Source organism: Oncorhynchus mykiss, chromosome 28 (genome assembly GCF_013265735.2).
Source record: "Oncorhynchus mykiss isolate Arlee chromosome 28, USDA_OmykA_1.1, whole genome shotgun sequence".
NCBI lineage: Eukaryota > Metazoa > Chordata > Actinopteri > Salmoniformes > Salmonidae > Oncorhynchus > Oncorhynchus mykiss.
In genome coordinates this window covers 35,746,337-35,771,134 of record NC_048592.1, presented here as the reverse complement: position 1 = coordinate 35,771,134, position 24,798 = coordinate 35,746,337, and the positions used below count along the sequence as shown (strand labels likewise).

At 44.9% G+C, this 24,798-nt stretch overlaps 1 protein-coding gene across 2 annotated transcripts in view; it reads left to right on the top strand.

The window, feature by feature from the left end:
• The window catches only part of LOC110508241 (activated CDC42 kinase 1), a 116,485-nt gene that overhangs the window by 9,266 nt on the left and 82,421 nt on the right, over positions 1–24,798 (top strand). Inside the window, exon 2 of one of the 2 annotated variants that reach the window (XM_036966285.1) lies at positions 5,431–5,764. The gene's annotated coding sequence lies outside the window, so the exon portion shown is untranslated. Of the gene's footprint in view, positions 1–5,430; positions 5,765–7,565; positions 7,920–24,798 lie in introns of those variants that run through there. The other variant, XM_036966286.1, reaches the window with a different exon arrangement.

Here is a 24,798-nt window from a genome sequence, read left to right as displayed (position 1 = left end):
TCTAGCATTAATACATGATGTGTTATTAGTAACTGAAATAACAGGAAGCTCAGCCCAGATGGATCATTTCCCTGGTGCTTTAGTTAGGATGACCTCACCTTAAGGTGGGTTGAAGGGAGCTGATCTTCACCTGGTAAGGACTTCAACGTAGGCCGTCATAGTAAATAAGAATTTGTTCTTAACTGACTTGCCTAGTTAAATAAAGTTAAATAAAAATATTAATAAATATCACTTCCCCCTCAGAGGATTTTAGGTTTAATTTCTTACTTAGGATGTAGAATTGTCAGTTTAGCTGTGCAGTAGCACTTGACTTTACTGACACACTGACTGACTGACTAGTGAACTGACTGACTGACTGGTGAACTGACGGACTGACTGGTGAACTGACTGACTGGTGAACTGACTGACTGACTGACTGACTGGTGAACTGACTGAATCACTGACTGACAGGTGAACTGACTGACTGGTGAACTGACTGACTGACTGACTGACTGACTGACTGGTGAACTGACTGACTGACTGACTGACAGGTGAACTGACTGACTGGTGAACTAACTGACTGACTGACGGACTGACTGGTGAACTGACGGACTGACTGGTGAACTGACTGACTGGTAAACTGACTGACTGACTGACTGACTGGTAAACTGACTGACTGACTGACTGACTGGTAAACTGACTGACTGACTGACTGACTGACTGGTGAACTGACTGACTGACTGGTAAACTGACTGACTGACTGACTGGTGAACTGACTGACTGACTGGTAAACTGACGGACTGACTGACTGACTGGTAAACTGACTGACTGACTGACTGACTGGTAAACTGACTGACTGACTGGTGAACTGACTGACTGACTTTTAAACTGACGGACTGACTGGTGAACTGACTGACTGACTGGTGAACTGACGGACTGACTGGTGAACTGACTGACTGGTGAACTGACTGACTGGTGAACTGACTGACTGGTGAACTGACTGACTGACTGACTGACTGGTGAACTGACTGACTGATAAACTGACTGACTGGTGAACTGACTGACTGACTGGTGAACTGACTGACTGGTGAACTGACTGACGGACTGACTGACGGACTGACTGACTGACTGACTGACGGACTGACTGGTAAACTGACTGACTGGTGAACTGACTGACTGGTGAACTGACTGACTGGTGAACTGACTGATGGACTGACTGACTGACTGACTGACTAACTGGTGAACTGACTGACTAACTGGTGGACTGACTGACTGGCTGGTGGACTGACTGACCGGTGGACCGACTGGCTGGTGGACTGACTGACTAACTGGTGGACTGACTGACAGACTGGTGGACTGACTGACTTACTGGTGGACTGACTGACTGGTGGACTGACTGACTAACTGGTGGACTGACTGACTAACTGGTGGACTGACCGACTGGCTGATGGACTGACCGACTGGCTGATGGACTGACCGACTAGCTGGTGGACTGACACACTGACTGACTGACTGGCTGGTGAACTGACTGACTAACTGGTGAACTGACTGACTGACTGGTGGACTGACTGGCTGGTGGACTGACTGTCTGGTGGACTGACTGACTGGTGGACTGACTGACTGGTGGACTGACTGACTGACTGGTGGACTGACTGACTGGTGGACTGACTGACTGGTGGACTGACTGACTAACTGGTGAACTGACTGACTGGCTGGTGGACTGACTGACTGGTGGACTGACTGGCTGGTGGACTGACTGTCTGGTGGACTGACTGACTGGTGGACTGACTGACTGGTGGACTGACTGACTAACTGGTGAACTGACTGACTGGCTGGTGGACTGACTGACTGGTGGACTGACTGACTGGTGGACTGACTGTCTGGTGGACTGACTGACTGGTGGACTGACTGACTGGTGGACTGACTGGCTGGTGGACTGACTGACTGGTGAACTGACTGACTGGCTGGTGGACTGACTGTCTGGTGGACTGACTGACTGGTGGACTGACTGACTGGTGGACTGACTGTCTGGTGGACTGACTGACTGGTGGACTGACTGGCTGGTGGACTGACTGACTGGTGGACTGACTGACTGGTGGACTGACTGACTGGTGGACTGACTGACTGGTGGACTGACTGGCTGGTGAACTGACTGGCTGGTGAACTGACTGACTAACTGGTGAACTGACTGACTGGCTGGTGGACTGACTGACTGGTGGACTGACTGGCTGGTGAACTGACTGACTAACTGGTGGACTGACTGACTGGTGGACTGACTGGCTGGTGAACTGACTGACTAACTGGTGAACTGACTGACTGGCTGGTGGACTGACTGACTGGTGGACTGACTGACTGGTGGACTGACTGACTGGTGGACTGACTGACTGGTGGACTGACTGGCTGGTGAACTGACTGGCTGGTGAACTGACTGACTGGTGGACTGACTGACTGGTGGACTGACTGACTGGTGGACTGACTGACTGGTGGACTGACTGACTGGTGGACTGACTGGCTGGTGAACTGACTGGCTGGTGAACTGACTGACTGGTGGACTGACTGACTGGTGGACTGACTGGCTGGTGAACTGACTGGCTGGTGAACTGACTGACTAACTGGTGAACTGACTGACTGGCTGGTGGACTGACTGACTGGTGGACTGACTGGCTGGTGAACTGACTGACTAACTGGTGGACTGACTGACTGGTGGACTGACTGGCTGGTGAACTGACTGACTAACTGGTGAACTGACTGACTGGCTGGTGGACTGACTGACTGGTGGACTGACTGGCTGGTGGACTGACAGACTGGTGGACTGACTGACTGGTGGACTGACTGACTGGTGGACTGACTGACTGGTGGACTGACTGACTGGTGGACTGACTGACTGACTGGTGGACTGACTGACTGGTGGACTGACTGACTGACTGGTGGACTGACTGTCTGGTGGACTGACTGTCTGGTGGACTGACTGACTGGTGGACTGACTGACTGGTGGACTGACTGACTGGTGGACTGACTGTCTGGTGGACTGACTGACTGGTGGACTGACTGTCTGGTGGACTGACTGACTGACTGGTGGACTGACTGACTGGTGGACTGACTGACTGGTGGACTGACTGGCTGGTGGACTGACTGACTGGTGGACTGACTGACTGTCTGGTGGACTGACTGACTGGTGGACTGACTGACTGACTGGTGGACTGACTGACTGGTGGACTGACTGACTGGTGGACTGACTGACTGTCTGGTGGACTGACTGACTGGTGGACTCTCTCCTAGCATCCCCCCCCCCCCCCTCTTCTTTTACCTCAGTAGATATTGATGCTTGTTGAAGTTGGCAGTTGAGCTCTCAGTTTAGACCACCTCTGTGTGCTCAGTCTGACCCCATCACTCATCAGGGTGTAATGATCACTGTGGTTTTATGTTTGCATAGAAAACAGAGGGTTTTGTTTCCAGTCTTGAAGAGAGCCTATGTTGCAACAACCCACGCTACCTGCTTTGATCTTAGGCCAAAGTAGGTCTAAAGTTAGTGATGGGGGGGGAAAACTCGATACAGTTATATATCACAATATTATTTTGGATGATATTCTATCGATACTTACTATCGATTAGTAAAAACAAATATATTTTTTTGCTACTAAGCATTAGTTAGTGCAGGTCGACTGTACCTGCTCCACAACATATACTTTGCTATCTGTCTTCTTTTTAAATAGTGAGCCAACATGTTTTCAGCACTTTTACTTCCCTGTCTGATCAAAAACTCATTTTCTCCTGCTCTCTCTTGTCTCTCTACAGCAGACATACAGTGAGTTATATGTTCGGGAACATCACATCGCAATATAATCACATTATCGAATCACAATACATTGAGAATCACACTACGTATAGAATCGTGAGAATCACACTACGTATAGAATCGTGAGAATCACACTACGTATAGAATCGTGAGAATCACACTACGTATAGAATCGTGAGAATCGCACTACGTATAGAATCGTGAGAATCACACTACGTATAGAATCGTGAGAATCACACTACGTATGTCACGGCCGTCCTCCTCTTCATCTGAAGAGGAGAGGCGAGATGGATCTGAGGACCAATACGCGGCGTGGTAAGTGTCCATGGTCAATCTTTAATAAAGAAAGTAGTGAACACTGAACACTATACAAAACCAGTAAACAAAATAACAACCGTGAAGCTAATCATATGGACTGTGCTGAAACAAGCCATCAACATAGACAATCACCCACAAACAAACAGTGCAACCCAGGCTACCTAAGTATGATTCTCAATCAGAGACAACTAATGACACCTGCCTCTGATTGAGAACCATACTAGGCCGAAAACATAGAAATGCCCCAAAACATAGAAAAACAAACATAGACTGCCCACCCAACTCACGCCCTGACCATACTAAATAAATACAAAACAACGGAAATAGAGGTCAGAACGTGACAACGTATAGAATCGTGAGAATCACACTACGTATAGAATCGTGAGAATCGCACTACGTATAGAATCGTGAGAATCGCACTACGTATAGAATCGTGAGAATCACACTACGTATAGAATCGTGAGAATCACACTACGTATAGAATCGTGAGAATCACACTACGTATAGAATCGTGAGAATCACACTACGTATAGAATCGTGAGAATCACACTACGTATAGAATCGTGAGAATCACACTACGTATAGAATCGTGAGAATCACACTACGTATAGAATCGTGAGAATCACACTACGTATAGAATCGTGAGAATCACACTACGTATAGAATCGTGAGAATCACACTACGTATAGAATTGTGAGAATCAAATGTATTTATAAAGCCCTTCTTACATCAGCTGATATATCAAAGTGCTGTACAGAAACCCAGCCTAAAACCCCAAACAACAAGCAATGCAGGTGTAGAAGCACGGTGGCTAGGAAAAACTCCCTAGAAAGGCCAAAACCTAGGAAGAAACCTAGAGAGGAACCAGGCTATGAGGGGTGGCCAGTCCTCTTCTGGCTGTGCCGGGTGGAAATTATAACAGAACATGGCCAAGATGTTCAAATGTTCATAAATGACCAGCATAGTCAAATAATAATAATCACAGTAGTTGTTGAGGGTGCAACAAGTCAGCACCTCAGGAGTAAATGTCAGTTGGCTTTTCATAGCCGATCATTAAGAGTATCTCTACCGCTCCTGCTGTCTCTAGAGAGTGGAAAACAGCAGGAATCACACTACATATAGAATCGTGAGAATCACACTACATATCGTATCTGCACCTAAGTATCGTGATAATATCATATCGTGAGGTCCTTGGCAATTCCCAGTCATAGTTGGTATCGATGTTGTACAGTATCCTTCATCAAGTAGGAGGAGCCTTCAGTACAACTTCCAGTAAATAAGGCTGTAGGTTGACATTCATTGGTATTTCGGTGATTCTGAGGCCTTTACCCCCCCAGGCAGTTTCCAGAAACAGACCCCTGGGTGTGTGTTGTCGTGTGTGGTTTTCCATGGACGGGGATGTACGGGACCATGTGACCAGCTGACCTTTCCGCACAACATCGCAGCACCATGATGGACTCCTAGCCAGAGCTGTGCCTCGCCACGGACTGGGGCCTGCCGCCAACCAGTCCGTGGGTGACCTCTGACCTTCCCCCCCATACACAACCAACGACCACTAGACCTCGTATCTACTGTCCCTGAGAGTAGGCTTGTCCCCAGATAGAGGCCGAGGGTCGACAGACAGAAGGACACCTGCGCTCTGTCTTCAGATAGCAACCCAACAGCTAGCAGGTAAGACTTTGGATGTGTGTGTGTATAGTATGTACACTTTGGTAAAAATGTTTATTAGTTAGAACGAATGGGTGTGTCAGGCAAGTTGCTCATCTGGCAAATGGAGTCTGAATGTAGAGTCTGGCCAAATGGAGTCTGAATATAGAGTCTGAATGTAGTGTGTGAGTGTGGCCAAATGCAATACAGGAATGAGATCTGATTTACCTTCACTGTCAAAGCTGTGCTTATTATGTCCACAGTATCTCAGCGATGCACACAGGAAATGAAATCAGTCTGGCTCTGATTGGAGGAGGGAATGAGCAAGTGAGATCCTGAGTTACGGTGCTGTTTTGAATGTTTATTTTATTTTTAATTTTATTTTACCTTTATTTAACCAGGTAGGCTAGTTGAGAACAAGTTCTCATTTGCAACTGCGACCTGGCCAAGATTAAGCAAAGTAGTGTGACACAGACAACAACACAGAGTTACACATGGAGTAAACAATAAACAAACCAATAACACAATAAACAAGTCAATGACACAGTAGAAAAAATAAATTCTGGCTAAGGTGCACCCGTGACCGGCTCGGAAACCGGATTGCACAGCGGAGAATGTACGGTGGGATTCGAAATGGTCAGTGATCTGTTTATTAACTTGGCTTTTGAAGACTTCAGATAGGCAGGGCAGGATGGATATAGGTCTGTAACAGTTTGGGTCTAGAGTGTCACCCCCTTTGAAGAGGGGGATGACCGCGGCAGCTTTCCAACCTTTAGGGAAAAGAGCTGTTGGCGGGGGTTGGAGTAGCCAGGAGGAAGGCATGGCAAGCCGTTGAGAATGGATGGATTTATCAGTGGTGACCGTGTTACCTAGCCTCAGTGCAGTGGGCAGCTGGGAGGAGGTGCTCTTATTCTCCATGGACTTTACAGTGTCCCAAAACTTTTTTGGAGATAGAGCTACAGGATGCAAATTTGTGTTTGAAAAAGCTAGCCTTTGCTTTCCTGACTGACTGCGTGTATTGGTTCCTGACTTCTCTGAACAGTTGCATATCGCAGGGACTATTCGATGCTATTGCAGTCCACCACAGGATGTTTTTGTGCTGGTCGAGGGCAGTCAGGTCTGGAGTGAACCAAGGGCTATATAGTTCTGCATTTTTTGAACGGGGCTAAGATGGTGAGGAAATTACTTTTAAAGAATGACTGACGGGATGAGGTCGATATCCTTCCAGGATATCCGGGCCAGGTCGATTAGAAGGCCTACTCGCAGAAGTGTTTTAGGGAGCGTTTGACAGTGATGAGGGGTGGTCGTTTGACCGCGGACCCATAGCGGATACAGGCAATGAGGCAGTGATCGCTGAGATCCTGATTGAAAACAGCAGAGGTGTATTTGGAGGGCAAGTTGGTCAGGATAATATCTATGAGGGTGCCCATGTTTACGGATTTAGGGTTGTACCTGGTGGGTTCCTTGATGATTTGTGTGAAATTGAGGGCATCTAGCTTAGATTGTAGGACTGCCGGGGTGTTAAGCATATCCCAGTTTAGGTCACCTAACAGAACAAACTCTGAAGCTAGATGGGGGGCGATCAATTCACAGATGGTGTCCAGGGCACAGCTGGGAGGTCGGGGGGTCGATAGCAGGCGGCAACAGTGAGAGACTTATTTCTGGAGAGGTTCATTTTTAAAATTAGAAGTTCAACTTGTTTGGGCATAGACCTGGAAAGTATGACAGAACTTTGCAGGCTATCTCCCCCTTTAGCAGTTATATCTTGACGGAAAATGTTGTAGTTGGATATGGAAATCTCAGAATTGTTGGTGGCCTTCCTAAGCCAGGATTCAGACACCGCAAGGACATCAGGGTTGGCGGAGTGTGCTAAAGCAGTGAGTAAAACTGCTAAAACTGCTTGACATGGCTTTTGTGGTTTCTTAGCAGTAAGACCAAAACAAAGTTGGACACACAGTGCACTTTCTACTGTTTCTACACAGCCACCCAACCACATACTCCTATGCACACACACACACACACACACACACACACACACACACTGGTTGACCATTTCCTTGCGAAAACAGGCTTGTGACCGCAAAGCCCAGAATATCTGTGAGAGCTAATGTTTATTTTGTCTCTTTTGGTGAGACATCTACATGACAGGGGTGGATCCAGAGCCAGGTGAGTTGATGAGGTAAGAGTCAGTCAGCCATTCAGGCAAACCGTCAGTCAGCCATTCAGGCAGCCATTTAGGCAATCAGTCAGTCAGTCAGTCAGCCATTCAGGCAGCCAGCGAGTCAGTGAGTCAGGCAATCAGTAAGTCAGTGAGTCAGGGCCTGCTTGGTTACACAGGAGGTCCTCTGTTCCGCCCCCTCTGTCCCCCTCAGTACCCACAGACAGGATACAGGCCAACCAGCCAGCCAGGTGTCTGCTGCTCACTGTTGCTGTTCAGAGACTGACTGACTGGCTGACTGGCTGGCTGGGCACCATAGGAGGTGTGTGTGGGTGAGAAGGAGACTGGCAGTGTGTGTGGGATGTGGGTGTGTTCATGCATTTGCAGTTTATGTTCAGACTTTGTTCATGTGTGTGCGTGTCTGTGTGCGCACTAGCATCGTGTGTGTGTGTATGTCTGCGCGCTGGCGTGTGATAAATAGTTTTACGCTGAGGTCCATGTGAGTTGTAGTTTGTTTATCCAAAATGTATCCTATTGTGGTATCCTAGTTTGTAACATCCTAATAAACTATCATTGTTCTGACAATTATGGTCTTATCTCTGTGCTAGACCAACAGCTTCTGATTAATTGGTCACTCCCCTGTTGAGATTGTAATCCCTGTGTCCATTACCAGGGCTGTTACAGGGGTCAATCCAGGCATGGTTTACTGGGGGGGGTGTAGGTGTCCTGGAGGGCAGGTAGTTTGCCCCCCGGTGATGCGTTGTGCAGACCTCACTACCCTCTGGAGAGCCTTACGGTTGTGGGCGGAGCAGTTGCCGTACCAGGCGGTGATACAGCCCGACAGGATGCTCTCGATTGTGCATCTGTAGAAGTTTGAGTGTTTTCAGTGACAAGCCGAATTTCTTCAGTCTCCTGATGTTGAAGAGGTGCTGCTGCGCCTTCTTCACCACGCTGTCTGTGTGGGTGGACCAATTCAGTTTGTCCGTGATGTGTACGCCGAGGAACTTAACTTACTACCCTCTCCACTACTGTCCCGTTGATGTGGATAGGGGGGTGCTCCCTCTGCTGTATCCTGAAGTCCATGATCATCTCGTTTTGTTGACGTCGAGTGTGAGGTTATTTTCCTGACACCACACTCCGAGGGCCCTCACCTCCTCCCTGTAGGCCGTCTCGTCGTTGTTGGTAATCAAGCCTACCACTGTAGTGTCGTCTGCAAACTTGATGATTGAGTTGGAGGCGTGCATGGCCATGCAGTCGTGGGTGAACAGGGAGTACAGGAGAGGGCTCAGAACGCACCCTTGTGGGGCCCCAGTGTTGAGGATCAGCGGGGTGGAGATGTTCTTACCTACCCTCACCACCTGGCGGCGGCCCGTCAGGAAGTCCAGTACCCAGTTGCACAGGGCGGGGTTGAGACCCAGGGTCTCGAGCTTGATGACGAGTTTGGGGCGTACTATGGTGTTAAATGCTGAGCTGTAGTCGATGAACAGAATTCTCACATAGGTATTTCTCTTGTCCAGATGGGTTAGGAAAGTGTGCAGTGTGGTTGCGATTGCGTCATCTGTGGACCTGTTGGGGCGGTAAGCAAATTGGAGTGGGTCTAGGGTGTCAGGTAGGGTGGAGATGATATGGTCCTTGACTAGTCTCTCAAAGCACTTCATGATGACGGAAGTGAGTGCTACGGCGGTAGTCGTTTAGCTCAGTTACCTTAGCTTTCTTGTGAACAGGAACAATGGTGGCCCTCTTGTAGCATGTGGGAACAGCAGACTGGGATAAGGATTGATTGAATATGTCTGTAAACACACCAGCCAGCTGGTCTGCGCATGCTCTGAGGACGCGGCTGGGGATGCCGTCTGGGCCTGCAGCCTTGCGAGGGTTAACATGTTTAAATGTTTTAATCACGTCGGCTGCAGTGAAGGAGAGTCCGCAGGTTTTGGTAGTGGGCCGTGTCAGTGGCACTGTATTGTCCTCAAAGCGAGCAAAGAAGTTGTTTAGTCTGTCTGGGAGCAAGACATCCTGGTTCGCAACGGTGCTGGTTTTCTTTTTGTAATCTGTGATTGAGTGTAGATCCTGCCACATACCTCTTGTGTCTGAGCCGTTGAATTCCGACTCTACTTTGTCTCTATACTGATGCTTAGCTGGTTTGATTGCCTTGCAAAGGGAATAGCTACACTGTTTGTTTTCAGTCATGTTTCCGGTCACCTTGCCCTGATTAAAAGCAGTGGTTCGCGCTTTCAGTTTTGCGTGAATGCTGCCATCAATCCACGGTTCCTGGTTTGGGTTTTAATAGTTGCTGTGGGTATGACATCACCGATGCACTTGCTAATAAACTCGCTCACCGAATCAGCGTATTCGTCAATGTTGTTGTTTGACGCAATGCGGAACATATCCCAGTCCACGTGATCGAAGCAATCTTGAAGCGTGGAATCAATTTGGTCGGACCAGCGTTGAACAGACCTGAGCGCAGGAGCTTCCTGTTTTATTCTCTGTCTATAGGCTGGAAGCAACAAAATGGAGTCGTGGTCAGCTTTTCCGAAAGGAGGGCGTGATGGAGAGGTAAGAGAGAGAGAGAGGTAATAGAGGGAGGTAATAGAGAGAGAGAGTACTGAGCAAATGTCAAATTGGCTTTTTACCAAATTACCATACAACAGACCATTTATTCACCCTGCACACCCTAATTGACAAACAAGCAAACCGAATCAAAATCAAAGTCTTCTCATGCTTTGTTGATTTCAAAAAAGCTTTTGTGTCAATTTGGCATGAGTGTCTGATATACAAATTGATGGAAAGTGGTGTTCGGGGAAAAACATACGACATTATAAAATCCCTAAAATTAGCAAAAAACACATTTCTTTCTACAGGGTTGTGGGGTGAGACAGGGATGCAGCTAAAGCCCCAACCTCTACAACATATATATCAACTAATTGGCGAGGGCACTAGAACAGTCTGCAGCACCCGGCTCACCCTACTAGAATCTGAAGTAAAATGTCTGCTGTTTGCTGATGATCTGGTGCTTCTGTCACCAACCAAGGAGGGCCTACAGCAGCACCTATATATTCTGCACAGATTCTGCACAGATTCTGCCATCTGGGCTGGGCCCTGACAGTAAGTCTCAGTAAGATAAAAAATAATGGTGTTCCAAAAAAGGTCCAGTTGCCAGGACCACAAACACAAATTCCATCTAGACACCGTTGTCATAGAGCAGCCTTTCTAAAAGTATGGGTCGCGACGTGACGTGTCAGAGTAAATTTTATAATCATTTAATTAGTTACTGGAATTGATTTGGCCAAGTGCACCTCTGCTTAAGCAGCTGTCTCTGCTCAGTTTGGCAGCTGTGTGAGTGTGAGAGGTGGAGGTAGATGCCCGTGTGCTTCGCGGTTTACCAGATCTTTTTTTCTGCAGTTTTCTTGAAGATCACTCCGCGACCCACACTATGCAGCTCATCAAATGGACTCATGCTATAAAACGACACGTCCTGACCAAACATCAACAAGCATGATGGTAAACCCAGGAAGTTCTTTCAGAACAGGCCAGAATGTTTCATCAAACAGTGCCTCGACAGTGGAAAAGTAAGTCAACTAGCAAGGCATTGTTGTTTTATAACAGGTGATGATCAGCAGAAATAAGGGAGTACTATCTCTCATAGTAGATGCGAGTTTCTATTTCAAACAATCCCCTGGTTTTGTACACAGCTAATAGCTAACCTTAGCAAACTAACTAGCTACTGATAGTGCAACCCTAAGTAACAGTACAGATGAAGATGAACAATGATCAGGCCTACTGTACATCTTACTGTAGAAATGATTGTTGAAAACTAGTCTAGGTTGGAACTGTTGCTGTTAAAATACAATAATAATTGTTATACTGAACTGGAATAAACTGATTGAAGCAAGGTGCTTTTTGAGGTAAACACTCACACAGTTCTGGGTTGTTCATCTGCAGCAGGAAGCGGTCTCCTGCCTGACTGAGAAAGCAGTAGATGTTCTGGTCCAGTTTGGCAACACATACCTATGTGAGTCGGGGTTCTCAACTCTGACATACTTCAAAAACAAGTACAGAAACAGTTTCAAGGCTGAGCATCACCTCAGTGTTACACTGTTAAAACAGAGACCAGAATAGACATGTTGCTGTTAAAATACAATACATATTAGACATGCTCTCATTAGGACTGTGTGTGTGTTTTCTGGTCAACATCTGTGTGATGTGATCAATCAGTTTATTCCAGTTCACAATAAAAAAAATATATGTATTTTAACAGCAACAGTTCCAACCTAGACTTTCTTTCAACAATCATTTCTAAGATGTACAGTAGGCTTGATCATTTTTCATCTGTACTGTTACTTAGGGGGTTGCACTATCAAAAAGCCTGTGTTCTGTTATTCATCTGTGTGATGTGATCAATCCGTTTATTCCAGTTCAGAATTAAAATTATTTATTGTATTTTAACAGCACCAGTTCCAACCTAGACAGATACAGTTGAAGTCAGAAGTTTACATACACCTTAGCCAAATACATTTAAATTCATTTTTTCACAATTCCTGACATTTAATCCTAGTAGAAATTCCCTGGTCAGTTAGTATCACCACTTTATTTTAAGAATGTGAAATAATAATAATAGTAGAGAGAATTATTTATTTCAGCTTTTTATTTATTTTTATTTCTTTATTCCCAGTGGGTCGGAAGTTTACATACACTCAATTAGTATTTGGTAGCATTGCCTTTAAGTTTTTTAACTTGGGTCAAACGTTTCGGGTAGCCTTCCACAAGCTTCCCACAATAAGTTGGGTGAATTTTCTCAACTTGCCTACCTGGTTAAATAAAGGTGAGGGAAAAAAATGGAAACAGGATGCACCTGAGCTCAATTTTGAGTCTCATAAAGGGTCTGAATACTTATACGTAAATAAAGGTATTTATTTTTCAAACGTATTTTCTTTTCTTCTCAAAACCTGTTTTCGCTTTGTCATTATGGGCTATTGTGTGTAGATTTGCTGAGAAAGTTCTTGAGTAAAGGCTGTAACGAAATGTGGAAACGGGGTCTGAATACTTTCTGACGGCTGTTACCTCACCCCCTCCTCTATCCTGACTCTTTTTGTATTTTGCCTCTTCAATTCTTCAGTAGTGTTTTCAGTAGTTCTCCCCGTGGACTGGGTGTGTTTTCAGTAGTTCTCCCCGTGGACTGGGTGTGTTTTCAGTAGTCCTCCCTGCGGACTGGGTGTGTTTTCAGTAGTCCTCCCTGTGGACTGGGTGTGTTTTCAGTAGTTCTCCCTGTGGACTGGGTGTGTTTTCAGTAGTCCTCCCTGTGGACTGGGTGTGTTTTCAGTAGTTCTCCCTGTGGACTGGGTGTGTTTTCAGTAGTCCTCCCTGTGGACTGGGTGTGTTTTCAGTAGTTCTCCCTGTGGACTGGGTGTGTTTTCAGTAGTCCTCCCTGTGGACTGGGTGTGTTTTCAGTAGTTCTCCCTGTGGACTGGGTGTGTTTTCAGTAGTCCTCTCTGTGGAGTGGATGTGTTTTCAGTAGTTCTCCCTGTGGACTGGGTGTGTTTTCAGTAGTCCTCCCTGTGGACTGGGTCTGTTTTCAGTAGTCCTCCCTGTGGACTGGGTGTGTTTTCAGTAGTCCTCCCTGTGGACTGGGTGTGTTTGTGCTGCATGTTTAAGTCATTGGTTTCATTTTCACCTCCCCCTCCAGTACACTGTGTCTAGATAGTGTTGTTTTAAGTGCGTGTCTCTTTGAAGTGTTCTTAAAAGGATTCCCCAAAACATATTTACCTGTTTTCACGTAGCCTACTCCACACTACTCTACTCACCATGTGTTTTATAGTCTGCTATATAATATGCTTCAGGATTAATTTTGCTGGCTTCAATCCAGTTGTTTTGTCAGTTGGACACTGACATGTTTTCCAGGACCTCCTAGGAGGGAGCAGCGTGAGGGTAGCTATCACACTAGGGGTGCACATTAGGGGTGCGTGGTAGCCAGATTTTCATATAGTCATACCGTCCTTCTCTCATAACAGGATATACGGTACTACCGGCTTAGTACTCAATGGGACGCCAAACAAAATCCAGCTAAAAAGCCTAATGGGGTGTCTATTAGTAAAAGCGAATTTCCGTGGAGGCTGTTAGCTAACTATGCTAACGAGCGCAAACTAAAATAAAACAAATTGCAAAGACATGCAATCGAGCTCATAAAGTTCTACATATATAGGTAGGAGCTACCGAATGCCATTTCTGGTGAGTTTGGACATTTACAAGCGAATGTGAATGAGAGACATTGTGCAAATGAACAACGTTTTTACATATGCTTGTCTGAAGGAAGAACAGTACTGGCTTTGGAGCAGCATGTGTACACACTGTGTCTGTGTGGAGTCTGGTGTCGCTAGGGCAGCGGGCCTGCCTGCTCTGCTCTGAGAGAAGGGGGGAAGGAGAAGACGTGCTGAGAACGGAGAGGAGAAAAAAACACAAGGAAATGAAGATAGTGGCAGCTGTACAAATAACTCCTGCAAAGGGCTTTGACTTTTCAAACACAGCACTAAGCTAACACAATATGATGCCACGTCACCTTATTAATTCAGCTATTTACTTACTTAGATTAACTAGCAAGTTAAACTTAGGGTTCGTGTTAATGCAGAATTCTGAATTTTTCACAGAGGTAAACAAGATAATATGCATAATAAATATTGTGCTGCAGATGTGAAATGCTTCTTATTGTCATTTCTGCTTGGCATCTGGAAAATGTTGTGCGTGAGCGTAGCCTAGTGGTTAGAGCGTTGGACCAGTAACCGGAAGGTTGCAAGTTCAAACCCCCTGAGCTGACAAGGTACAAATCTAATTCTGCCCCTGAACAAGGCAGTTAACAGGCACTGTTCCTAGGCTGTCATTGAAAATAAGAATTTGTTCTTAACTGACTTGCCTAGTAAAATAAAAAAAAATTGGATAAGAATTGGCTAATGGGCATTCTGTCAGCAGATGTGTGGCTGATCAAAAATATAAATGCAACATGTTTCATGAGCTGAAATAAAAGATCCCAGAAATGTTCCATACACACACAAATCTTATTTCTCACAAATTTGTTTGTATTCCTGTTAGTGAGCATTTATTTCTCTCTTTGCCAAGATAATCCATTCACCTGACAGGTGTGGCATATGAAGACTATGAATAAACAGCATAATCATTACACCTTGTGCTGTGGACAATAAAAGGTCACTTTTAAAATGTGCAGTTTTGTCACACAACACAATGCCACAGATGTCTCAAGTTTTGAAGGAGCATGTAAATGACATGCTGACTGCAGGAATGTCCACCACAGCTGTTGCCAGAGAATTGTATGTTCATTTCTCTACCATAAGCTGCCTCCAACGTCGTTTTAGAGAAATCTGACAGTATGTCCAACCGGCCTCACAACCACAGACCACGTGTAACCACACCAGCCCAGGACACATCCGGCTTCTTCACCTGCGGGATCGTCTGAGACCAGCCACCTGGACAGATGATGAAACGGAGGAGTATTTCTGTCTGTAATAAAGCCCTAGTGTGGGGAAAAACTGATTCTGATTGGCTGGGCCTGGCTCCCCAGTGGGTCGGCCTGTTTCATAAGTGGGTGGGCCTATGCCCTCCCATGTGAAATCCATAGATTAGGGCCTACATTTTCTTATAAGAACTGTAACTTAGTCAAATCGTTGAAATTGTTGCATTTTATATGTATATCCTTGATCACTCTATCGAAGTAAGAAAGCACTGACTTTCAATATAAAACGCTCCTCTTTTCAACAACACACAGCTGGACTCACCTAGCTACCCACTTTCTCCTGTTGTGCTATTACAAACAAACACGTGACTGGCTCAACTGTTCTGGGGAACTACGGTAAGATAATGTTACAGGTGAAATGAAGAACGCAATCTGCTTTACATCCTAACATATCGCACAAGTTGACTGTAGACTATTTACTTAAAAAGTAGCTACAAATATTACAATGTATTGAAAAAACTTTACAGAAATAGTTAACTGTATTGAAAAAACATCCCGTGGATATTTCCAGAAAACCTGGTGTACGGTATATACGGGGTATACCGCCCAAGCCTAGTTGGCATGCAGTCAATCTAGCTATGTTTAGGTGGGGTTATAGGCTAGCCCTAGGCTAACCACTTCTACACGGTACTAGTAGGTTTAAAAGTAGCCTAAGCGGAAACTAAACAGGACTATTAAAATGCTGAAATGACACAATTATTCCAAAAAAATGAAACACATATTTTCCTACATCAACCAACCATTTTAGAATTTGTGATAAAACTGTCGTCCTTTGCTAAGGAATGTAGTTTGTGTATCTGGAGTGAAAAGCAAATGAACATAGTCTTCAAGACAACATTTCACTTGTAGGGACAAAAAGCACATTCCAACAAGTAGTTTTACAGTATTTGATCTCCGGTTAAATATCGAACTTTGACGTCCGTTCGAGTACTCTCTTACACATGCCCATCCCTCCACAGTGGCATACTGTTTTTCATGATCGGTGTTGGTATGCGGACACACGCGTAGGCGTTAAGCGTGTAGGTGTGGCATATGTGTGTGGGTGTTGTTGATGTGCTCTGTCATATAGAGTTTGCATTGCATCACGCCTGCGGTGAGTGGGCTAGCCTACGCTGCCAATCTGGTCAATGTGTAGCTCGCTCTTCTGGTGCTTTCCTGAAGGAAGAATACAGACGAGCTGCACATAACACCCTGATGAAACGGAGAAAGAGAGGGGGGGACAGAGAGGGGAGGAGGGAAATGGGGGTGGGGGGAGACGAGGGAGAAGAGAGTGGAAAGAGATTGTGAAACAGAAAGGAAAAAGACACAGGAGATTGAGATTAATGTTGTCACCTCCTCCAGGGTTGTTTGTGTTACTGGGACTCCTAGTAAATACTCCAGTAACAATCTCTTATCAGACACCCAATCTCCAGGTCCTTGATCTGTTTCCAATTGCCGTACATCCAGTTTATAATCTCATCTCTTGAGCTGGTGTCAGCGGTGCGATAGCGCCATGGGCAAGGTTAACGAGTAGTGGTAATACAGTTTTCAGATCGACAGGTTCTACACTGAAAATACACAAAAATATTAGTTTGATGAAGACTTAGAGCATATTTTCATAAGAATCATTAAGCATGGCCGCAATTCATTACCGTGCAGTGTTGTTCAATGTGGAATGTTTTTATTCATTTTTTAAAATTCCATAAGAACAGGCAGATTTAAACAAAATTAAATGTTTGTGTATTGAAAAGAAGACACATTTTGGTTTGTAACCCAGACTTTTTTGTCTTTCAACTCTCCAAATTGAGCTCGGTTTCAAGCGAGCATTCTGAGAATAACTGTTCCAGACGCGCATCAAATATCCCTGTCAATTTTTTTTGAATCAATTTGGAAAAAATATTCAGTTCTATTTTATTCTTATGTTACATAATGTTTGTTTTTTTAAATATATAAAATAGGTGTCTTGACTGTGATAAGGGCTTAGGAAGAGTGTCTTGTCTGGTAAATAAACAAAACTATGCCATTAAACAGCCATAGGTTTCTACAAGGGCCACCGCTGAGGATACTGCCTTGATTGAGATTCTGTTCCACCATATAATGTAACCAGTTGATATTACGTTTTCAATAAATCAATATTAAATGACACTTGCTTTTTTTATTGTCTGATATAAATAAAGGGACAATTTAGCCATTAGGATATGTTATCTTTAATGGTGATGATAAATTAGGCATCGTTGCGCACTGTTGGCATAGGCTTCTATTTTTATTTATTTAACTAGGCAAGTCAGTTAAGAACAAATTCTTATTTACAATGAACGCCTACACCGGCCAAACCCGAACGACGCTGGGCCAATTGTGGGGCCGCCCTTATGGGACTCCCAATCACAGCCGGTTGTGATACAGCCTGGATTCGAACCAGGGTGTCTGTAGTGATGCTTCAAGCGCTGAGACGCAGTGCCTTAGACCGCTACACCACTCGGGAGGCCTAGAGATAAATGGGCCTCTAAATAAACAACGTTCTCAAACAGTCAAAACATTTAAAATGCAGATTCTACTACTGTGCCCTGTTCTCAGATCCTCCCATATGAGCACAGAGCACGTCGGGAGTATGGATGAGAGATGGAAAACACATACTAGTTAGCTAGTCGAAGTGGCGCCTTGATTCTCTATAAATAGAACAAAAATGCCTCCAAAAGTAATTTATTTGTGAATTATTAACATGCAAAAAAACAGCATTGGGCTGCAAAACCTTTAACACGCCAACTAGGCACTTGGGTAAATGGTGCTGCTTATTTATTGTCCAAAATGGCTTCCTTTCCTCGTCTCCCGTTCTTCATCCAACTCGGCAGCACAGATCTGAAATAGTTTGGCTAGATACTACTTAGTGCCTACACCCACTGCATACCTCATTGTACCCACTGCAGTGGAGAGTGAACAACTACAAGCTGTGTAGTCACTTGTTTAGACTTGAAAGGTTTGCATTGGTGTAAGCAGAATAACGGCGAAAAAGGTCGGCTAGCCTATCAGACGGCAAGGTGGAACCATATTGCTTATCCTATCAGATCGACATGAATTGCCAAGGAATAATTACCAAAGGTTCGATGTTGGATTGGGCATTTCTGCATGGCTGGTTTGACCCATTTGACTGGTTCTGTGTAATTGAAGACCCAGGTGCAGATGATTAGGCCAAGTATGGAGTTAGGAGCCTGATGACCAATGTTTTTTTTCCGTTGCTCCTGAAAGGTAGTACTTCTGAAAGGTAGTACTCCTGCCACACCCACAGCCCACAGTTGTCTGCACACCGGAGCCTAGAGCTATTTCTAGCAGGATGGGTTTATACATCAGGATGGACACACAAATACCAAAGGCAACAGAGCTGTAACCACTCAAAACGGCAGCCCTTTATTCTAAACTGAGGAAGATGGCAATGATCTCTTATTCTCTCTCCGTTGATTAAGCTAGCGCAACGATGATTGCAATTGTTTACATAACCTCTTAACCAGGATGTTCTGAGATAATAATCTATTTTGCAAATGTTGTGGTGCCATTCACTCAAACCTTCCACACTCCTGGGTTGCGTTCGGGATGGTGCAACACATAGAACACATGCAGACAAGAATGTCATGAATAACAATTACATTATTCCTTACTTTAGGAATAAGATAAAGAGATTCTACCATCCTCTGCATGCCTCTACATCTGGTCTGGGATGTCCTCCTCTTGCCACACTCTTCCCTCTTGTGGCGAGCAGTGGAAGTGGCTGCCCATAGTGAGGTTAACATAGGTTATTTGTTGTCGCTGTCACAGTGACGGTATGATGGTAAGGGTTGGGAGGGAGGAGATGAGCTGGAGGGACAGTGTCGGCAGTAGAATAAGCCACAAAATGGCTCCGTCTGAAGACTGTCAAGGTGTGTGTGTGTGTTTGTGTGCGTGTGCGTGTGTGTGAGAGAGATGCGGTGTGTGTGTATGTGAGGTGCGGTGTGTCGCACGTGAAGCAATTTTCAGTTGCTAGAGAAACTGAATCCATGAGATGCCTTCAAAGCCTAGCAGCTTTGGGACATTTGCTTGGGTTACCATACCAATCTCTGGGGGATTTTAGCATCTTTGGGACATTTGCTTAGGTCATCGTACCAATCTCTGGGGGATTTTAGCTCCCCTATCATTCTGTCAATTTTATTTTAATAGCCTATGGCAAGGGTTCTCAAACCTCTCCTGGTGGGCCCTCTATACGTTTCACCATTTTGTTGTAGCCCTGAACTAGCTCACCTGATTTAAGGGCTTGATGATTAGTTGACAAGTTGAATCAAGTGTGATATATGTAGAATAGATCAAATAAATGGAAGGGCTGGGGCCCCCTGAGGAGAGGTTTGAAACCCTCTGGGCTGTGCAACAAAACAAGTCTCAGCCCAGTTTTTGTTTAATTCCTTCAGAGAAAGGTGTTACCACTAATGAAAGGAATGCAATAGCATTTGCCTCTCTTGTATATTTAAGCAATAAGGTACCTCGGGGGTTTGTGGTATATGGCCAATACACCACGACTACGAGCTGTTCTTAGGCACGACGCAACGCCTTATTGCTATTATAAACTGGTTACCAACGTAATTAAAGCAGTTAAAAATAAATGTTTTGTCATACCCGTGGTATATGGTCTGATATACCACGGCTGTTAGCCAATCAGCATTCAGGACTCGAACCACCCAGTTTATATAAAAGGTATAAAATAAATTGAATCCAGATGCAGCTGTGTCTCTCTGCCTTCCTAATTTAGTTTTATGCAACAGGCTTACTATACTGTATGAATTGTTTAGTTATTTTTTATGATATTGTCACTGCCTTTTTTTCTCAAAGCACAAATTGAGGTTTGCATGCTGCACGGGATGTCGTTGATAGACCTGAGAACTGAGGCAATGACTATTTAAAGGCACTAGCTTCTCAAATCAAAATCAAATCAAATGTATTTATATCGCCCTTCGTACATCAGCTGATATCTCAAAGTGCTGTACAGAAATCCAGCTTAAAACCCCAAACAGCAAGCAATGCAGGTGTAGAAGCACGGTGGCTAGGAAAAACCAAGAAAGGCCAAAACCTAGGAAGAAACCGAGAGAGGAACCAGGCTATGAGGGGTGGCCAGTCCTCTTCTGGCTGTGCCGGGTGGAGATTATAACAGACCATGGCCAAGATGTTCAAATGTTCTTAAATGACCAGCATGGTCAAATAATAATAATCACAGTAGTTGTCGAGGGTGCAACAAGTCAGTTGGTTTTTCATAGCCGATCATTAAGAGTATCTCTACCGCTCCTGCTGTCTCTAGAGATTTGAAAACAGCAGGTCTGGGACAGGTAGCACGTCCGGTGAACAGGTCAGAGTTCCATAGCCGCAGGCAGAACAGTTGAAATTGGAGCAGCAGCACGTCCAGGTGGACTGGGGACAGCAAGGAGTCATCATGCCATGTAGTCCTGAGGCATGGTTCTAGGGCTCAGGTCCTCCAAGGGAGAGAAAGAAAGAGAGAAAGAATTAGAGAGAGCATACTTAAATTCACACAGGATACCGGATAAGACAGGAGAAGTACTCCAGATATAACAAACTGACTTTAGCCCCCCGACACAAACTACTGCAGCATAAATACTGGAGGCTGAGACAGGAGGGGTCAGGAGACATTGTGGCCCCATCAAATGATGCCCCCGGACAGGGCCAAACAGGAAAGATATAACCCCACCCACTTTGCCAAAGCACAGCCCCCACACCACTAGAGGGTTATCTTCAACCACCAACTTACCATCCTGAGACAAGGCTGAGTATAGCCCACAAAGATCTCCGCCACGGCTCTGCCTCCAGCTGTTTGCTTAGAAATTCTAGGGACAATTAGGAGGTCTGCGTCTTGTGACCGTAGCGTACGTGTAGTAGGTATGTACGGCAGGACCTAATCAGAGAGATAGGTAGGAGCAAGCTCATGTAATGCTTTGTAGATTAGCAGTAAAACCTTGAAATCAGCCCTTGCCTTGACAGGAAGCCAGTGTAGGGAGGCTAGCACTGGAGTAATATGATGAAAAATGTTGGTTCTAGTCAGGATTCTAGCAGCCGTATTTAGCACTAACTGAAGTTTATTTAGTGCTTTATCTGGGTAGCCGGAAAGTAGAGCATTGCCGTAGTCTAACCTAGAAGTAACAAAAGCATGGATTAGTTTTTCTGCATCATTTTTGGACAGAACGTTTCTGACTTTTGCATTGTTACGTAGATGGAAAAAAGCTGTCCTTGAAACAGTCTTGATATGTTCGTCAAAAGAGAGATCGGGGTCCAGAGTAACACCGAGGTCCTTCACAGTTTTATTTGAGACGACTGTACAACCATTAAGATTAATTGTCAGATTCAACAGAAGATCTCTTTGTTTCTCGGGACCAAGAACAAGCATCTCTGTTTTGTCCGAGTTTAAAAGTAGAAAGTTTGCAGCCATCCACTTCCTTATGTCTGAAACACAGGCTTCTAGCGAGGGAAATTTTGGGCCTTCACCATGTTTCATTGAAATGTCCAGCTGTGTGTCATCCGCATAGCAGTGAAAGTTAACAGTATGTTTTCGAATGACATCCCCAAGAGGTAAAATATATAGTGAAAACAATAGTGGTCCTAAAGCGGAACCTTGAGGAACACCAACATTTACAGTTGATTTGTCAGAGGACAAACCATTCACAGAGACAAACTGATATCTTTCCGACAGATAAGATCTAAACCAGGCCAGAACTTGTCTGTGTAGACCAATTTGGGTTTCAAATCACTCCAAAAGAATGTGGTGATCGATGGTATCAAAAGCAGCACTAAGGTCTAGGAGCACGAGGACAGATGCAAAGCCTCGGTCTGATGCCATTAAAAGGTAATTTACCACCTTCACAAGTGCAGTCTCAGTACTATGATGGGGTCTAAAACCACACTGAAGCATTTTGTATACATTGTTTGTCTTCAGGAAGGCAGTGAGTTGCTGCGCAACAGCCTTTTCTAAATTTTTTGAGAGGAATGGAAGATTTGATATAGGCTGATAGTTTTTTATATTTTCTGGGTCAAGGTTTGGCTTTTTCAAGAGAGGCTTTATTACTGCCACTTTTAGTGAGTTTTTTGGTACACATCCGGTGGATAGAGAGCCGTTTATTATGTTCAACATAGGAGGGCCAAGCACAGGAAGCAGCTCTTTCAGTAGTTTAGTTGGAATAGGATCCAGTATGCAGCTTGAAGGTTTAGAGGCCATGATTATTTTCATCATTGTATCAAGAGATATCGTACTAAAACACTTAGTCTCTCTTGATCTTAGGTCCTGGCAGAGTTGTGCAGACTCAGGACAACTGAGCTTTGAAGGAATACGCAGATTTAAAGAGGAGTCCGTAATCTGCTTTCTAATGATCATGATCTTTTCCTCAAAGAAGTTAATTAATTTATTACTGCTGAAGTGAAAGCCATCCTCTCTTGAGGAATGCTGCTTTTTAGTTAGCTTTGCGACAGTATAAAAAATAAATTTTCAGATTGTTCTTATTTTCCTCAATTAAGTTGGAAAAATAGGATGATCGAGCAGCAGTAAGGGCTCTTCGACACTGCACGGTACTGTCTTTCCAAGCTAGTCGGAAGACTTCCAGTTTGGTGTGGAGCCATTTCCGTTCCAATTTTCTGGAAGCTTGCTTCAGAGCTCGGGTATTTTCTGTATACCAGGGAGCTAGTTTCTTATGAGAAATGTTTTTAGTTTTTAGGGGTGCAACTGCATCTAGGGTATTGCGCAAGGTTAAATTGAGTGCCTCAGTTAGGTGGTTAACTGTTTTTTGTCCTCTGACGTCCTTGGGTAGACAGAGGGAGTCTGGAAGGGCATCAAGGAATCTTTGTGTTGTCTGTGAATTTATAGCACGACTTTTGATGCTCCTTGGTTGGGGTCTGAGCAGATTATTCGTTGCAATTGCAAACGTAATAAAATGGTGGTCCGATAGTCCAGGATTGTGAGGAAAAACATTAAGATCCACAACATTTATTCCATGGGACAAAACTAGGTCCAGAGTATGACTGTGACAGTGAGTAGGTCCAGAGACACGTTGGACAAAACCCACTGAGTCGAAAGCCTTTTGGAGTGGGTCTGTGGACTTTTCCATGTGAATATTAAAGTCACCAAAAATTAGAATATTATCTGCTATGACTACAAGGTCCGATAGGAATTCAGGGAACTCAATGAGGAACGCTGTATATGGCCTGCGTAAATTGAATTTTTGTAAATTGAAATTTGCTATCGTAAATGTTAGCAACACCTCCGCCTTTGCGGGATGTACGGGGGATATGGTCACTAGTGTAACCAGGAGGTGAGGCCTCATTTAACACAGTAAATTCATCATGCTTAAGCCATGTTTCAGTCAGGCCAATCACATCAAGATTGTGATCAGTGATTAGTTCATTGACTATCATTTCCTTTGAAGTATGGGATCTAACATTAAGTAGCCCTATTTTGAGATGTGAGGTATCATGATCTCTTTTAATAATGACAGGAATGGAGGAGGTCTTTATCCTAGTGAGATTGCTAAGGCAAACACCGCAATGTTTAGTTTTGCCCAAACCAGTTCGAGGCACAGACACGGTCTCAATGGGGATAGCCGGAGCTGACTACACTGACTGTGCTAGTGGCAGACTCCACTAAGCTGGCAGGCTGGCTAACAGCCTGCTGCCTGGCCTGCACCCTATTTAATTGTGGAGCTAGAGGAGTTAGAGCCCTGTCTATGTTGGTAGATAAGATGAGATCACCCCTCCAGCTAGGATGGAGTCCGTCACTCCTCAGCAGGTCAGGCTTGGTCCTGTTTGTGGGTGAGTCCCAGAAAGAGGGCCAATTATCTACAAATTCTATCTTTTGGGAGGGGCAGAAAACAGTTTTCAACCAGCGATTGAGTTGTGAGACTCTGCTGTAGAGCTCATCACTACCCCTAACTGGGAGGGGGCCAGAGACAATTACTCGATGCCGACACATCTTTCTAGCTGATTTACAATCTTTCTAGCTGATTTACACGCTGAATCTATGTTGCCCTTGGTGACCTCTGACTGTTTCATCCTAACATCGTTGGTGCCGACGTGGATAACAATATCTCTATACTCTTTACACTCGCCAGTTTTAGCTTTAGCCAGCACCATCTTCAGATTAGCCTTAACGTCGGTAGCCCTGCCCCCTGGTAAACAGTGTATGATCGCTGGACGATTTGTTTTAAGTCTAATACTGCGGGTAATGGAGTCGCCAATGACTAGGGTTTTCAATTTGTCAGAGCTAATGGTGGGAAGCTTCGGCTTCTCAGACCCCGTAACGGGAGGAGTAGAGACGAGAAGGCTCGGCCTCAGACTCCGACTCACTGCTTAATGGAGAAAACCGGTTGAAAGTTTCTGATGGCTGAATGAGCGACACCA